Genomic DNA, 16,624 nt, shown 5'->3' with positions numbered 1-16,624 from the left:
TCATAGGTTTGTACACTTTAACTCATTTTCTTCCATTTCTAACATCACCCATTAGTTTCTAGCCCTAATCATTTTTCTTCCATGGTAGAAAACTAAGGATTTAGGAAGAATTGAGGGTGTATTGCAAATTAGAGATTTAGACCTCAAATTGATGTCAGATTCCGAAACTAATTACATAACCGGGCTCGGGGGTGAATTGGTAATCGGGTTTTGGTTCGAATTTCTGGTTTGGACCAAGCGGGCTCGGGAGTTGACTTTTGTTGACTTTTTTCCAATAATGACCTAAATTGAACCTTTTTCATTCGTGGGTAGTTCCTAAGGCTTATTTTGAATCGTTTGGTTGATAATTTGCTAGATTTGGTTAGTTCGGAGGCTTGTTCGAAAGGCAAAGTCGTGGTTGAGTTTTGAGTTGGTCTTTGGAGAGAGATAAGTATCGTGGTTAACCTTGACTTGAGGGATTAGGACTTGTTTGAGTATTTGCTACTTGTTTAAATGTTGGATAAAATGTATATGTGAGGTGACAAGTACTTATACGTTGTTATTGGGTTAAAGCATGTGGGTGGGACTTGTTTCTTATAATCTATCTCTTTCTTTGATCCTGATATCCATTCTTAGACTAGTTAATTGATTAATTGATCGTTCTTTCCGTACTTATGAGCTATCTGTGACAATTGAGTATTGTTTCTGAAGTTGAGATTGTTATTGTGGAACTATTGTTGATGTAAGACTTGATATTGCTTATTCTATCTCCTTATTTTTATATGTTCATTTTTTATGGTAAGGGAGAGTGTTAAAGCACGAAGGGTGATGTCGCGCCGTATTTGAGAGTTAAAGCACGAAGGGTGATGCCATGCCGTATTTATCATTTTATGGTGAGATTGAGAGTAAAAGCATGAAGTGTGATACCGTGTCGTTATTACTGTTACATAGTAAGGCTGAGAGTAAAAGCACGAAGGGTGATGCCGTGCATTTTTATCCATTATGCTTGTTCATTTTGTTGATTGAAGGTTAATTGACTGATTCTTGTTATTATTCCCTATTGTAGTTACTGTATCTTGTACCCCTTTTGCATGTCCCCTCCCAATTGTACTTGTTAATTCTTTATTTGCTGTTATTTTGTACGTATATTTCCGTCTGTACAGGTTTAATTACGTGGGTGTCCTGTCATAACCTCGTCACTACATTGTCGAGGTTAGGCTCGACACTTATGGAGTACATTGGGTCGGTTGTACTTATACTGCACTCTGCACTTCTTGTGCAGATTTTGGTACTGGTCCCAGCCGTCTGTGAGGCGTACCGGCTCGGATTGGCATTTGGAGACTCGAGGTAGATCTCCTGACGTCTGCAGACCTTGAAGTCCCCTTACATTTCCCCTATTTACTATTCTTTTCGTTCGAAACAGCTGTATTTATTTCAAACCCTATTTTGTAGAGGTTCTAGAAGCTCGTGAACTTGTGACTCCATATCCGGGTATTACTTAGATATTATTGGATTTACTTAATTGAATTGATTAAAAATTGGCTTAAGATCCTCTAACGTTGGCTTGCTTAGCGAGTGAAATATTAGGTGTCATCACGGCCCCGAAGGTGGAAATTCTGGGTTGTGACAGTACATGTGGAATAGTACTAGTATGTAAAGCTAAATGTCCTCTTTCGAAGTAGAATTCCAATATAAGAAGGGGAAAACCATGGAAGCAGCAAGCCATAATCAATGATATCCAAATGCCAAGTTAAAACATAACAATTTTCAAAATACAAAAATAATATATATTATTGATTGGGAGATCATTAACACCGATATACCATCGTGTTTTTAGTACGGAGTCCGATCACTCCCGACAAGCAAGGTAATCTCTCCATGAACAATGTAGATTGACATGTGATACGAAAAAAAGTGTTAACAAGAGTAGGAACCACCATGCGCGCGACATGGCGTTTGATCTCCACACGATCGGCTAGGCCGCCTTCCCACATATGCCGCGTAGGTCGACTTCATCACTTCCAATTCACAACTGTCATCAACCTCATCCCAATTAAGGGGAATAATCTCATCACATCAATATTTTAATCTCATACCAAATAAGGGGAATGATAACAATCCACTCCTACACTGGCACATGTAGTTTCGGGTGTGGGTCGATCCGACCCACCCTTCCTCGATTCGCTAATGATACTCCCAAAAACATTTTGTTTTGCACATAAGGGAAACAGAATTAAGAAAACATTGACCTCATAGCTTTTCACATCATATATAGCTTTAGTATTTTAAACCATTCAGAACATCATTATTTCCTTGGCTCTCTTGGACATACGTATGATTCTTCATTCATTGCACGTTAGCTGTATTTCATATTCCACACTTTCATTTCTTTACTTTCAAGGATCATCATCATAAACATCAACATATAAAATATTTCGAAAATCACAATTTTAGGTTCATTAGTAACGAAGGCTTTAAACACAATAGGTTCCTTTCCAAAGAATGGATCAAAATGACTAGCAATTGAAGCACGGGTTAAAATCATAAACGAGTGATACACCACTTATTCTTGAAATACTTTTTCCCAAAAGGGAAAATATACAATTTCAACTCATGAGTATGTAAGAACTCAAATCATATTGGAAATATTTGTAAAGGAGAGCATGGTGATTTACGATTGAAACATGAATTCAAATCAAATGCACAAGTTACAACAACCATGGCCATGTTTTGAATCTCACTCTCACTTCTTTCACTTCCAACCATCATCATAGATTATCAACAATTAAGGGCATTTGGAATCAAGAACTAAAATATGTATATGAGTAGTATGAGTCTTAAGCACATTGGGTTTTCTTTCCAAATTAAGCTTAATAAACTTTCATTCGAAACATAAATTAAAGTTATAACATTTTAATGCATAAACTATACTGGACACATATACGAAGGAGATCATGATAAAGTAGGAGCAATTGAAACACGTTTTGAGTATATACATCTTTCAACACAACGCTTACTTGGGATAACTGAATCTATTAGGAACAACTCGGAACATAGGGATTAGGAACCTGGGCCAACCATACTTGAATCTTACGGGAACATAAGAGAGAATTTTGGCCAACATACCTTTCTTGAGCTTTTCTTATGTTACAACAACGTCCCAACACCTCTAGCAATATCAATTTATAGGAAGATAGCGAAAGTTGGATAATAATTATAAGGATTCTCCTGGTGTAACTCTCTTAGGAATTTTGTCAAACACCTATTATGCAAAATTGACTACAAAGCTCTACAATGGTAATCCCTTCCTCCCTTAACCAATTTCAACAAGAAACTACCCAATATAGTTCAACAATCCCACATACTACCTCCTATTGGTACATGCATGGCCAATCTCCAACCCCACAACATACTTAAACCCAAAATCTCTTGCATGAAAGCTTATGAGAAGGACTTACGAAGATAGATGATGGTTTAGTGAGTGATTCTCTTGAATCTTCAAGATTAGGACCGGGATTGATGATTAGAATGGCTAGGTCTTCTCCCTCTCTCTCTAAGATACTCTCACTTCTCTCTAAAACATCAAATATTTGCTTCAAAATGAGCGCCAAAGGCTATTAATTAAAATGGGGTCGGGTTATAAAAATAGAAAATAGACCCTCTGAACTCAACTCTATAGTTGTAGAGTGGACCGTAGAACAGATATGCGGACCGCAAAAATGATCCCAAAAACTGGGCTGTTCTGGACAATTCTGCGGCCATGTTTGCAGTCTGCAGACTAGTTATGCGGCCGCAGAATGGACTGCAGAATCACCCAACGGAATTCTTCATACCAAAACTGTGACGGATATGTGGACCGCAAAACGATTATGCAGTCGCACAATTGACCGCACAATGATCTTAAAAATACAATAATTTTTCAGCTCAACTCCGCGATGGATATGTGGCATGCAGAACATATCTACGGTCACGAAATTGGCCGCATAATTGCCTTCTTCTGCGAAAATTTCCACCAACTCCTCAATGCATTCTTCAACCCAAAAATTTTGTGCCTCGGTGAGCTTGCTCACCGCGAAAATTATCTACAACCTTCGTACACATTAGTCTACCTCGGCACCACAAAACCTTAAATTTGTCTTGCTGACAGTTCAAGCACTGAGCCATATACTCTACTATATCTTTCTTCATTCTCCTCCACTAATAGTATTGCCTCAAATCCTAATACATCTTAGCGGCACCCGGATGAATGGAGTGTCCCGAACTGTGGGCCTCCTCAAGGATCAACTCATGCAACCCATCCACATGGGGCATACATATTCGGCCCTGCATTCGCAACATCCCGTCATCTCTGATAGAAACCTCCTTGTTATTGTCGTGTTATACCATGTACTTACGGACAAGAAAGTGGGGGTCTTCATACCGATGCTCTCTGATGCACTCATACAAAGAAAACCGATAAACCATGCAAACAAGAACCCGGCTAGGCTCTGAAACATCCAATCTCACAAACTGATTGGCCAAAGCCTAAAGATCCATGGCTAGTGGCTTATATGCTGCCGACAAATATGCCAAACTGCCCGTACCCTCCGCCTTTCTACTCAAGGCATCGGTCACCACTTTGGCCTTCCGGGATGATACAGAATAGTGATATCATAGTCTTTCAGCAACTCTAACCATCTCTGTTGCCACAAATTAAAGTCCTTCTGCTTGAACATATGTTGGAGACTCTGGTGGTCGATATAGACCTCACATGGAACAGCGTAAAGATAGTGCCTCCATATCTTCAATGCATGAACAATAGCTTCCATTTCCAAGTCATGTACAGGGTAATTCTTCTCATGAACATTACTGTCAGGACACGTAGGCAATCACCCTACCGTCTTGCACTAACACCGTGTCAAGCCCAATACGTGATGCATCACAATACACAGTATAAGACCCTGAACCTGTAGGCAACAACAACACTGGGTTGTAGTCAATGCAGTCTTGAGCTTTTGAAAGCTCGCCTCACACTCTTTAGACCATCTGAAAGGAGAGCCGTTCTGGGTCAATCTAGTCAAAGGTGCAGCAATGGATGAGAAACCCTCTATAAAATGGCGATAATACCTGACCAAACTAAGGAAACTTCGGATCTCAGTAGCTGAAGACGGTCTGGGCCAACTCTGAACTGCTTCAATCTAGTTCAGATCCACCTTGATCCCCTCACTAGACACCACGCGGCCCAAAAATGCTACCGAATCAAGCCCGAACTCACACTTCGAGAATTTTGCATATAATTTCTTCTCTCTCAAGGTCTGAAGCACGATCCTAAATGTTTCTCATGATCTTCCTAGTTGTGAGAGTACACAAATATGTTGTCAATGAATGCGATGATGAAAGAATCTAGTTATGGCTGGAATACATTGTTCATCAGTTGCATAAATATTGTTGGGGCGTTGGTCCAAATAACATCACTAGAAACTCGTACTGACCATACAGAGTCCTGAAAGAAGTCCTTGAGATACCTTAATCCTGAATCTTTAGCTGATGATACCCTGATCTCAAATCAATCTTTGAAAACAATCTAGCACCCTGAAGCTGATCGAACAAGTCATCAATGCATAGTTGTGGGTACATGTTCTACACTGTAACCTTGTACAGCTGCCTATAATCAATACACATCCTCATCGAGTCGTCTTTCTTCTTCACAAACAAAATTGGATCACCCCAAGGTGAGGAACTCGATCAAATGAAATCCTTATCAAGCAACTCCTGCAGTTGTTCCTTCAACTCCACTAGTGTCATAGGATATGGTGGAAAAGAAATGGGTTGAGTGCCTGGCACCACGTCAATACCAAAATTGATATTTCTATCGGGCGGGCATGCCCAGTAGGTATACTAGAAACACATCTAGTAAGTCCCTCACCACTTGAACTGAATCAATGGTAGGAGTATCAGCAGTGACATCCCTCACAAAGGCTAGATACGCATCACACCCCTTATCAACCATCCGCTGTTGCTTAAGAAAGAACACCACCCTACTAGGAATGTAATCCAATGTACCCCTCCATTCCAACCATGGCAATCCTGGCATAGACAAGGTCACAGTCTTGGCGTGACAGTCCAAAATAGCACGATAGGGTGACAACCAATCCATGCCCAAGATCACTTCAAAGTCTACCATATTGAGTAGAAATAGATCAACGCTGGTCTCATAACCACCAATAGTGACGAAACACAATCGATAAACACTATCCACGATAATAGAATCTCCCATAGGTGTTAACACATATACATGAACATTTAAAGAATCACGAGATATATCCAAATACCGAGCAAAGTAAGATGACACATATGAATAAGTGGATGCTGGATCAAATAAGACTGATGCATCCCTATGATAGATTGAAACATTCCTATGATGACAGCATCCGATACAACCACCCCTGTCCTACCAGGAAAAGCATAAAAACGAGCCTGGACTCACCCTCTAGGGCAATCTCTACCCGCCTTACCACCACCCCTAGATAGTAATGCAGGTGGAGCGGCAATTGGAGCAGTAATCATGGCCTGTAAACCCTATTGACTATGTGGAATCCGTGGAGCCTGCGTAGTATGTGGAGGTGCACCCATCCTAACTCTAGAACAGTCCCTCATCATATGTCTGGTAGCACCACACTCATAACAAGCTCTCGGTGGGCGTGGCTACTGAACTTAACTCTGGCTTGGTCGGCTAGAATAATCGCCGAAAGCACCCCGTGTAGGAGGTGAACTGGACAGTGGCTGAGCCAAATGGGCAACCTGAGACCTCAATATTAACATGCCCCGACCTTGGGGAGCGCGACCGGCGCTCGACCGGGACATCCCAGTCAAGCAAGCCTACTTGTTGCCTTTTACCCAACCTTTTTAAAAACTAGTAACAAGAAATAGACATGAGAGGAGTAAAGTTTACCACATCCTTTTTCCATTACTTATAGGATCTTCATTTACAGTTTTCAAAATATTACAAGTTCATAGTTACGAGGGGAAAACATGTTTGACAACTACAACATTTTTTGTTTATTATCCCAAATCGAACACCACCCATAGCATATCTACGAAGCCTCTAAGTGTTACAGAAGAGTAGTATGAAAGTGTCAGTGACAAGACCCCGGCTATAACTCAAAACACAATGTACAATATCAAGTGACATAAGGCCCCGGAATAGAGTAGGGCTCACTAAAATCTGCAGAGTAGAGGGTAACTGCTAATGAGGATCAACGTTTCCTACTAATGAACCACATGCATCCATTAAAGATGCAGCGCCCCCGACAAAAGTGACGTTAGTACATATGGAATAGTACTAGTATGTAAACCTAAATACCCTCTCATGGAGTATAGTACCAACATAAAAGGTGGTAAACATGGAATCAATAAAAGACTCAAGTAATACTAAATGCCGAGTTAACAAATAATCAATTCCAATTAAGTATTAATAATTTTGGTTGGGAGATTATTAGACACCGATCATCTCACCATGCATGAGGCATGGAGTCCGATCACAGCTCGATCAGCTAAAGACATCTCTCCATGAATGATTATGGATCGACATGTGATGTGAATTAAATACAATAATAAGAAGGTGGAACCACCATGGGTGTGACATGGCATCCGATTGCCACCCGATCAGCTAGGTCATCTCCCCACATATGTTGTGTGAGTCGACATCAACTTTTGCTAGCAATCAACTCATCACAATTAAGGGGAATAACATCACTAGAAACTCGTACTGACCATACAGAGTCCTGAAAGAAGTCTTTGAGATACCTTAATCCTGAATCTTCAGCTGATGATACCCTGATCTCAAATCAATCTTTGAAAACAATCTAGCACCCTAAAGCTGATCGAACAAGTCATCAATGCATAGTTGTGGGTAAATGTTCTACACTATAACCTTGTTCAGCTGCCTATAATCAATACACATCCTCATCGAGTCATTTTTCTTCTTCACAAATAAAATTGGAGCACCCCAAGCTGAGGAAGTCGGTCAGATGAAACCCTTATCAAGAAACTCCTGCGGTTGTTCCTTCAACTCCACTAGCGTCATAGGATATGGTGGAATAGAAATGGGTTGAGTGCCTGGCACCAAGTCAATACCAAAATTGATATCTCTATCGGGCGGGCATGCCCAGTAGGTATACTAGAAACACATCTAGGAAGTCCCTCACCACTGGAACTGAATCAATGGTAGGAGTATCAGCACTGACATCCCTCACAAAGGCTAGATACGCTTCACACCCCTTATCAACCATCCATTGTTCCTTAAGAAAGAACACCACCCTACTAGGAATGTAATCCAATGTACCCCTCCATTCCAACCACGGCAATCCTGGCATAGCCAAGATCACAGTCTTGGTGTGACAGTCCGAAATAGCACGATAGGGCGACAACCAATCCATGCCCAAGATCACTTCAAAGTCTACCATATTGAGTAGAAATAGAAAAACTCTGGTCTCATAACCACCAATAGTGACGAAACACAACCGATAAACACGATCCACGACAATAGAATCTCCCACAGGTGTTAACATATATACATGAACATTTAAAGAATCACGAGATATATCCAAATACCGAGCAAAGTAAGATGACACATATGAATAAGTGGATCCCGGATCAAACAAAACTGATGCATCCCTATGATAGATTGAAATATTACTGTGATGATAGAATCCGATACAACCACCTCTGTCCTACCAGGAAAAGCATAAAAACGAGCCTGGACTTACCCTCTAGGGCAATCTCTACCCGCCTTACCACCACTCCTAGATAGTAGTGCAGGTGGAGTGGCAACTGGAGTAGCAATTATGGCCTGTAAACCCTGTGGACTATGTGGAATCTGTGGAGCCTGTGTAGTCTGTGGAGGTGCACCCATCCTAACTCTGGAACAGTCCCTCATCATATGTCTGGTAGCACCACACTCATAACAAGCTCTCGGTGGGCGTGGTTGCTGAAATTGACTCTGGTTTGGTCGGCTTGAATGATCGCCGAAGGCACCCCGTGTAGGAGGTGAACTGGACAGTGGTTGAGCCAAATGGGCAACCTGAGACCTCAATATTAACATGCCCCGACCTTGGGGAGCGCGACCGACGTTCGACCGGGACATCTCAGTCAAGCAAGCCTACTTGTTGCCTTTTATCCAACCTTTTTAAAAATTAGTAACAAGAAATAGACATGAGAGGAGTAAAGTGTACCACATCCTTTTTCCATTACTTATAGGATCTTCATTTACAATTTTCAAAATATTACAAGTTCATAGTTACGAAGGGAAAACATGTTTGACAACTACAACACTTTTTGTTCATTATCCCAAATCGAACACCACCTACAGCATGTCTACGAAGCCTCTAAGTGTAACAGAAGAGTAGTATGAAAGTGTCGGTGACAAGACCCCGGCTATACCTCAAAACACAATGTACAATATCAAGTGACATAAGGCCCCGGAATACAGTAGGGCTCACTAAAATTTGCTGAGTAGAGGGTAACTGCTAACGAGGATCAAAGTTTTCTACTAATGAACCACATGCATCCATTAAAGATGCAGTGCCCCAGACAAAAGTGACGTTAGTACATATGGAATAGTACTAGTATGTAAACCTAAATACCCTCTCATGGAGTATAGTACCAACATAAAAAGTGGTAAACATGGAATCAATAAAGGACTCAAGTAATACTAAATGCCGAGTTAAAAAATAATCAATTCCAATTAAGTATTAACAATTTTGGTTGGGAGATTATTAGACACCGATCATCTCACCATGCATGAGGAATGGAGTCCGATCACAGCTCGATCAGCTAAGACATCTCTCCATGAATGATTATGGATCGACATGTGATGTGAATTAAATATAATAATAAGAAGGTGGAACCACCATGGGTGTGACATGGCATCCGATTGCCACCCGATCAGGTAGGTCTTCTCCCCATATATGCCGTGTGAGTCGACATCAACTTTTGCTAGCAATCACCTCATCACAATTAAGGGGAATAATCTCAATACAATAAACCATTGGAATTCATGCCTTAATCAACTCATGCACCGGCACGTGTAGTTTCAGGTGTGGGCCTTTACAACCCACCCTTCCTCGACTCTCTAATGATACTCCCAAAAATATTTTTGTATACAAAGGGAATAAAAATATAAATTTATTCATTTCATAGCATTTAATACCATATATAGCTTCATTAGAACTTTTAACCACTCACATTTTTATTTCATTGGCTCTCTTAGCCATACCTAGAGTTCTTCGTTCATGGCACGATGGCCGTATTTCATATTTTACCCTTTTATTTCTCTATTTCCAAGGATCATCGTCATAAACTTCAACATATAGAACATTCTAGAAATCATGACTTTAAGTTCATTAGTAATTAGTTCTTTAAACACAGTGGATTTCTTTCAAAGAGTTAAGCCTAATGATTGGCAATGGAAGCCCAAATTAAGATTATAAGCGATTAATACACAATTTATTCTTGGAATAACTTTCCCAAAAAGGGGATCTTCATATCTATAGTTTCAACTCATGAACATGTAAGAATTCAAAACACATTGGAAATACTTACAAAAGAGAGCATGGTGATTTACAATTAAAATATGGATTCAAATCATATGCACTAGTTACAACAACCATTTTTGAATATTTTTCCACTAAGGGGAAGCATAATAGGATAGAGTCAATTCGAACGTGACTCAAGTACATAAGCATTTAAGCATTTCAATCATTGAAGCAATTTGGAACAGTAGGAATAGAAGTTTAAACAACCACATTTGGAACTTACGAGGAACTCAAGGATTCCGATTCTAGAAAGGAGGTTTAGCCAACATACTTCGTTTGATCTTTACTTAGAATTACTATGATGATCCACTACTCGTAGCAATTCAATCTATAGCATCATAATCAAACTGAACCACTATTAGGGAGGCATTCATAGGTTTAGCCATTATTGGCATTTCGTCAAACATTAAGTGTGCGAATTTTGCATATCACCTTCATTGATACATGCCTTCTAAAGATTAGAGCCATAGATACCAATCCTAACAACAATCAAGAACCACACCCGACAACCCATTTCAAACAATAATCTACCTATGATAGTTCAATATCATCCCTACCACCTTCATTGATACTTGCATACCTAACGGCACACCTCCAAATCAAGAACCACACCCGACATTCTCCTCACACACCCCAAATTCGAAATAGAGGACTAGGCTTTTGATCACCATCCCATAAACCCCCAAAATGATAAATTCTTACTAATAATTGCATAGTACGACATTGCATATGAGCTGGGGTAAGGTCTTACCTCTTTAATAGAAGACTTTAGAGATTTTCTTCATGAATTTCCAAGATAAGTGCAAGAAATTGAGGAGTAAAATTTGATAGAGCTTCTCCTTCTCTCTCTAAATTGGTATCCTCACTCCAAAACATCAAGTAATAGCTTATGAAATGGCCCCCTAAGGCTTTATATCAAAATAGAGTCGGATTAGAAAATTTCCAAAAAATAACTCCCCAATGTCAATTATGTGGTGCAATTCCATGGTAGCATAACAAATTTGTGGCTAGCAGAATGGCCACAAAATTGTTTGTCAATTCCGCGATGCGATTTCACGGTAGCAGAATGGATATGCTGCCAGCAAAATGGCCATAAAATGGTCTTCAAATTCTAGGTTGGGTCTGGTCAGATCCGCGATGCAATTTTGCGGTACCAGAATTTATATGCGGCCAGCAGAATGGCCACAAAATGGTCTTCAATTTGAGTTGCTTCTGATTCATTCTGTGGTTATTTCGTGGTCAGCGAAATCGATCCGCGATAGCATAATGGACCACAAAATTGTTGTTTTCTACAAATTCTTCTATCATCTCCACAATGCATTGCATAATCCAAATATCTGTACTATGGCACATTATCTTACCTTGGCACCATAAAAACTTAAATACTTGGCAAACTTTTATGGGGCCTTACATCCTCCCCCACTTCAGATCATTTATCCTAGAATGAGGGTTAGAGTCCGCCATAAACACCCAACATGACTTAGCCCTTCATTCACACACTAAGAGTACCAAATTTGGCTAACTCCCCAAAATTTCAAATATTTCGACAAAGTTTTTCCTGTTTTTAGGCCTATCCACCTTTCAGAGAGCCATATATACCAATCCTAACAACACACCGACATCTCAACAAAGCATCACAACATAAAATATCACCAATCTCAACATTACACGCATTACATTACCAAAAGGGCATTCCTAACATAAAATTTTTGGGTTTAATACATTACGCATACATAGTACGCCTCTAACATTCTTTTAAACACAATCATTGGGTTATCCAAAAAGTGGGGACTCTTTCCTATTCTATCTTCATCGGCCTCCTAGGTGGCCTCTTTGACATTGTTGATTCCGCCATATAACTTTGACAGAGGCAATCTATTTATTTTGTCCACTTACAAATTTGCCTAACAAGGATGAAAATAGAAACCACTTCGTGGCTCAAACCCTCACAAATTCAAACATTCTCTATAGGGGCAATGAGTGACAAATCCCCAATCACTTGCTTTAAATGGGACACATGAAACACGTGGATGCATGGAGGACAACGATTATAGAAATCAAGCTCATAGGCTACTTGGAATATTTTCTTCAAGATTCTACAAGGCCCAATATGCATTGCACTCAATTTTACCTTTATTAAAAAAAATATCACACAACGTCTTCATGGAGAAATCCTAAGAAACACCCATTCACTTCCTCCCACTCAAAATCTCTATGACGAACATTCGAATTGGACTTTTGGCGGCCTTCAACCTCCTCCTCCTCCTCCTCCTTCTCCTTATTCTACAATGTGTTTGAATGAATATGGTCGTAGAGTTTCCTGCCTAATATGTTTTAACATGGAGTGATACTTTTTACATGTCTAAACCTTCAACCCCGATAGATTTAATACAAATAGGAATAGTTCAAGATTGAGTTGGAACTGTTCAAGAACCCGTCAATGTGTTGAGTAGTGGTATTTCTAGGAGTTATATCCTAATAAGTAACAAGGTAGCTACAGTACTGGGAACGAGGTAAGTTACTTATTGAGGATGGAATCAGGTGGACTAAGTGTACACTCAGAAGGTAAACAAAAGGTCGTTCTATGATGAATTTGTGAGGATCTCAAATTTTAGAAGAAGCCTTATACGGACAAGTGAACCTGTCGAATTATATATATATATATATATATATATATATATATATATATATATATATATATATATATATGTGTGTGTGTGTGTGTGTGTGTGTGTGTGAAGAGTACTGAGATGTTCTAAATGTCACTAGTTAGTGAAAAGGGTTCATGATAATGTTCATAAAAGGAGTAAAGTGATTCCTTAAATCCTATGAGCCACATACACGAGAGAGAGAGAGAGAGAGAGAGAGAGAGAGAGAGAGAGAGAGAGAGAGAGAGAGAGAGAGAGAGAGAGAGAGAGAGAGAGAGAGAGAGAGAGAGAATCCCATAAGAAACTTGTACGTGAACATGCCAAAAGATGTTCTTCATTTGAAACAGAGAATCCCATAAGAAACTTGTCAATCAATGTCCTTTATTAAGAATTGGGAGAAGCAAGTTAAAATTGTTAACCTACGGTTATAAATTGATTCAAGGAAATCATTATAGAACTAAATTCCTTAAGAGGTTATGTGTAAGATAATTGTGGTAAAGAGGCTCCATAAATAATGCGTCTTATTCAAAACATAGGTACATGCAATGTCTGGTGAGTCAATGTCGTGTCAAGATTATGTTTATGTTGGATCTTCAATATATATGCACATATACGACAAGGAAACTTTTGTGGTGTTCATAATGATGTACTAATGAGTGACTTACTTTGTGACCTTCGGTTGCCGGGGCAGTGCCTTAACCGATGCCCCTCAACTCCACACCCAAACATGCATTGGTACTATAGCGGCATACCCCTGAATGACACCTCCTACACTTCTCGCAATGAGGATGAGGTCCGCTAAGCTGGATCGCCCCACTGACCAGATATTTACCCTTTTTGCATACATCATAAACATCCCCCCTATCCTTCCTCCAGGCTCTAATGGTGGGAGAAACAATCTATATACCGGCTTGCTGTGTGTGCCTTTGGAATTGCCCAACCCTGCCGCCCCTAAAACGCTCTTGAGCATATTTGCGACATGATGCCAAATGTTCCCTCCTGCATGTCTGGAAGACCGGGCAGGGTGTACCCAACCTGGGGCATTTGTTCTTTTTGTGCCCCCTCACTCCATAACCATAACATATTTCAAGATTCATCCAACATACCCCCATGTGGCACTTTTTACAAATCAAACATTCTGGCTTATTGGTACAAACAACTCTCTTCCGTTTCCTAGGTGCTCGCGCCACATGATTCGGTGGCGTGATGACATCAAGGGGAACAAGGGAATTTCCCATAGAAACTAATGCTTCTAATACCTCCACGGATCATCCCATTCTCCCAAAGAACTCTTGTGCAATCTCCCTCAGATTCAATGGTGGGGTCACTTCCTCCTCACTGTTTCGAATTCGTGGGATACTCATCTGAAAAAGGAGATACAATGGGGATATTATCTTCCTACCTTGATCTCTATAGCACGATCAAGGATTTAAAAGAAGGGTGACATTCCTAAATGCCCAATTAGCCTCCTAATTATAGATGTGGTCAACAACACACCGATAATAAGGACTCTACTAGACACGGTTCTGAGACATCATAGGACACTTTAAAACCTTAGGCTATGATACCAAGCTTGTCATGCCCCGACCTTGGGTAGCGTGACCAGCGCTCGACCAGGATATCCTAGTCAAGCAAGCCTACTTGCTGCCTTCTACCCAACTTTACTCATGAACAATATAAGAATCAGTAACAAGAAATAGACATGAGAAGAGTAAAGTGTACCATATCCTTTTTCCATTACTTATAGGATCTTCATTTACAATTTCAAAAATATTACAAGTTCATAGTTGCGAAGGGAAAACATGTTTGACAACTACAACATTTCTAGTTCATTACCCCAAATTGAACACCACCCACAACATGTCTACGGAGCCTCTAAGTGTAACAGAAGAGTAGTATGAAAGTGCTGGTGACAAGGCCCCGGCTATACCTCAAAAGACAATGTACAATATCAAGTGACATAAGGCCCCGGAATAGAGTAGGGCTCACAAAAATCTGTTGAGTAGAGGGTAACTGCTAACGAGGATCAAAGTTGCCTTCTGACGAACCACCTACATATATTAAAGATGCAGTGCCCCCGGCAAAAAGGGACATTCATACATATGCAATAGTACTAGTATGTAAAACTAAATACCCTCTCATGGAGTAGAGTACTGTCATGCACCAAACCTGGGGAGGCGTGGCTGGCACTCGATGTTGTACTGGCTCGAGCGAACGACTCTGAAACTCAAGATCATTCGATGAAAACTAGAACATACATAGGCTGACTTGGCTGGACTGATTCTTTTTGTAACTCTCATTGGAAAAAATAGCCACAACTCATACTGTGTAATTGTAAGTGGGCAAATATTGTATCACCGAGCAATCGTTATCAAATCATTGATAAACACGGGCTGTCAAGGCCTCTGACATGCTGTTTATACTAAACCCGAGTCTACAAATCCTATATGAGTATCTGACATCCAAGTATTATCAGGACAGGACACTGACCTACCCATAAGTGTATATATATATATATATATATATATATATATATATATATATATATATATATATATATATATATATATATATATAGGATAGCCTAATAACCTCTAGACTTGGTTGTACTCCTGATGAAATGGAGGTTTTCCAATCCTTAGTTGGATCTCAACTCCGTCTATGATAGGAGCTCATCAAACTGGATACCTGAACCTACAGGCATAAATGCAGTGCCTCGACGATGGGACATTAGTACAAAGAAATGTACTAAGTATGTAAGGCAGATAACATATGAATAACTTAATTGATACTAAACTGACATGTATATATGATATACTGAAAGAAATCTGGAGGGTTAATGAGATCCGGGAATCATACTTACTTTATTCTGACTCGTAACATATCTAAGTATTGAATTATCCAACTTACCTTACAAAGGATGTAGACTGAAAAGGGAAGGCTCAGTTGGCCGAGAACATCTAATATCTCGACTGTCGTATATACATCTAATACGTGTCATGATATACATGAACATGTTCCCAAATGCTATCTGTATTTGAAACCATCATATTATGGAACTTCATCTATAACATTTTTCTAGCTATCATAACTTATATCTAAATATTTACCTAAGACAGATCAAACATCTCTAGGGCTACACTGATACATAAAAGTGGCACTTACATATTTCATAAGAGACCGTCCGTAAGGCTCACTCATAAACATGAATAACAGTGGCGCATACGCGTAACATAGTAGACTGTCTCTAAGGCTCATAATGCTGAGGTCTGGCTATGCGTGCAACTGAGACCATCCATAAACAGCCTTTATTATGCACCTATGCATTCATAGACCATCCACAGGGCTTCACTGTACACCTACGTGATCATTGACCGTCTGTAGGGATCGTGTCTTATACATATTCATTTCATATCACTCATG

Source organism: Nicotiana tomentosiformis, chromosome 12, assembly GCF_000390325.3.
Source record: "Nicotiana tomentosiformis chromosome 12, ASM39032v3, whole genome shotgun sequence".
NCBI classification, from domain to species: domain Eukaryota; kingdom Viridiplantae; phylum Streptophyta; class Magnoliopsida; order Solanales; family Solanaceae; genus Nicotiana; species Nicotiana tomentosiformis.
The sequence above is the reverse complement of the archived record's forward strand: the minus strand, read 5'-3'. Positions refer to the sequence as shown.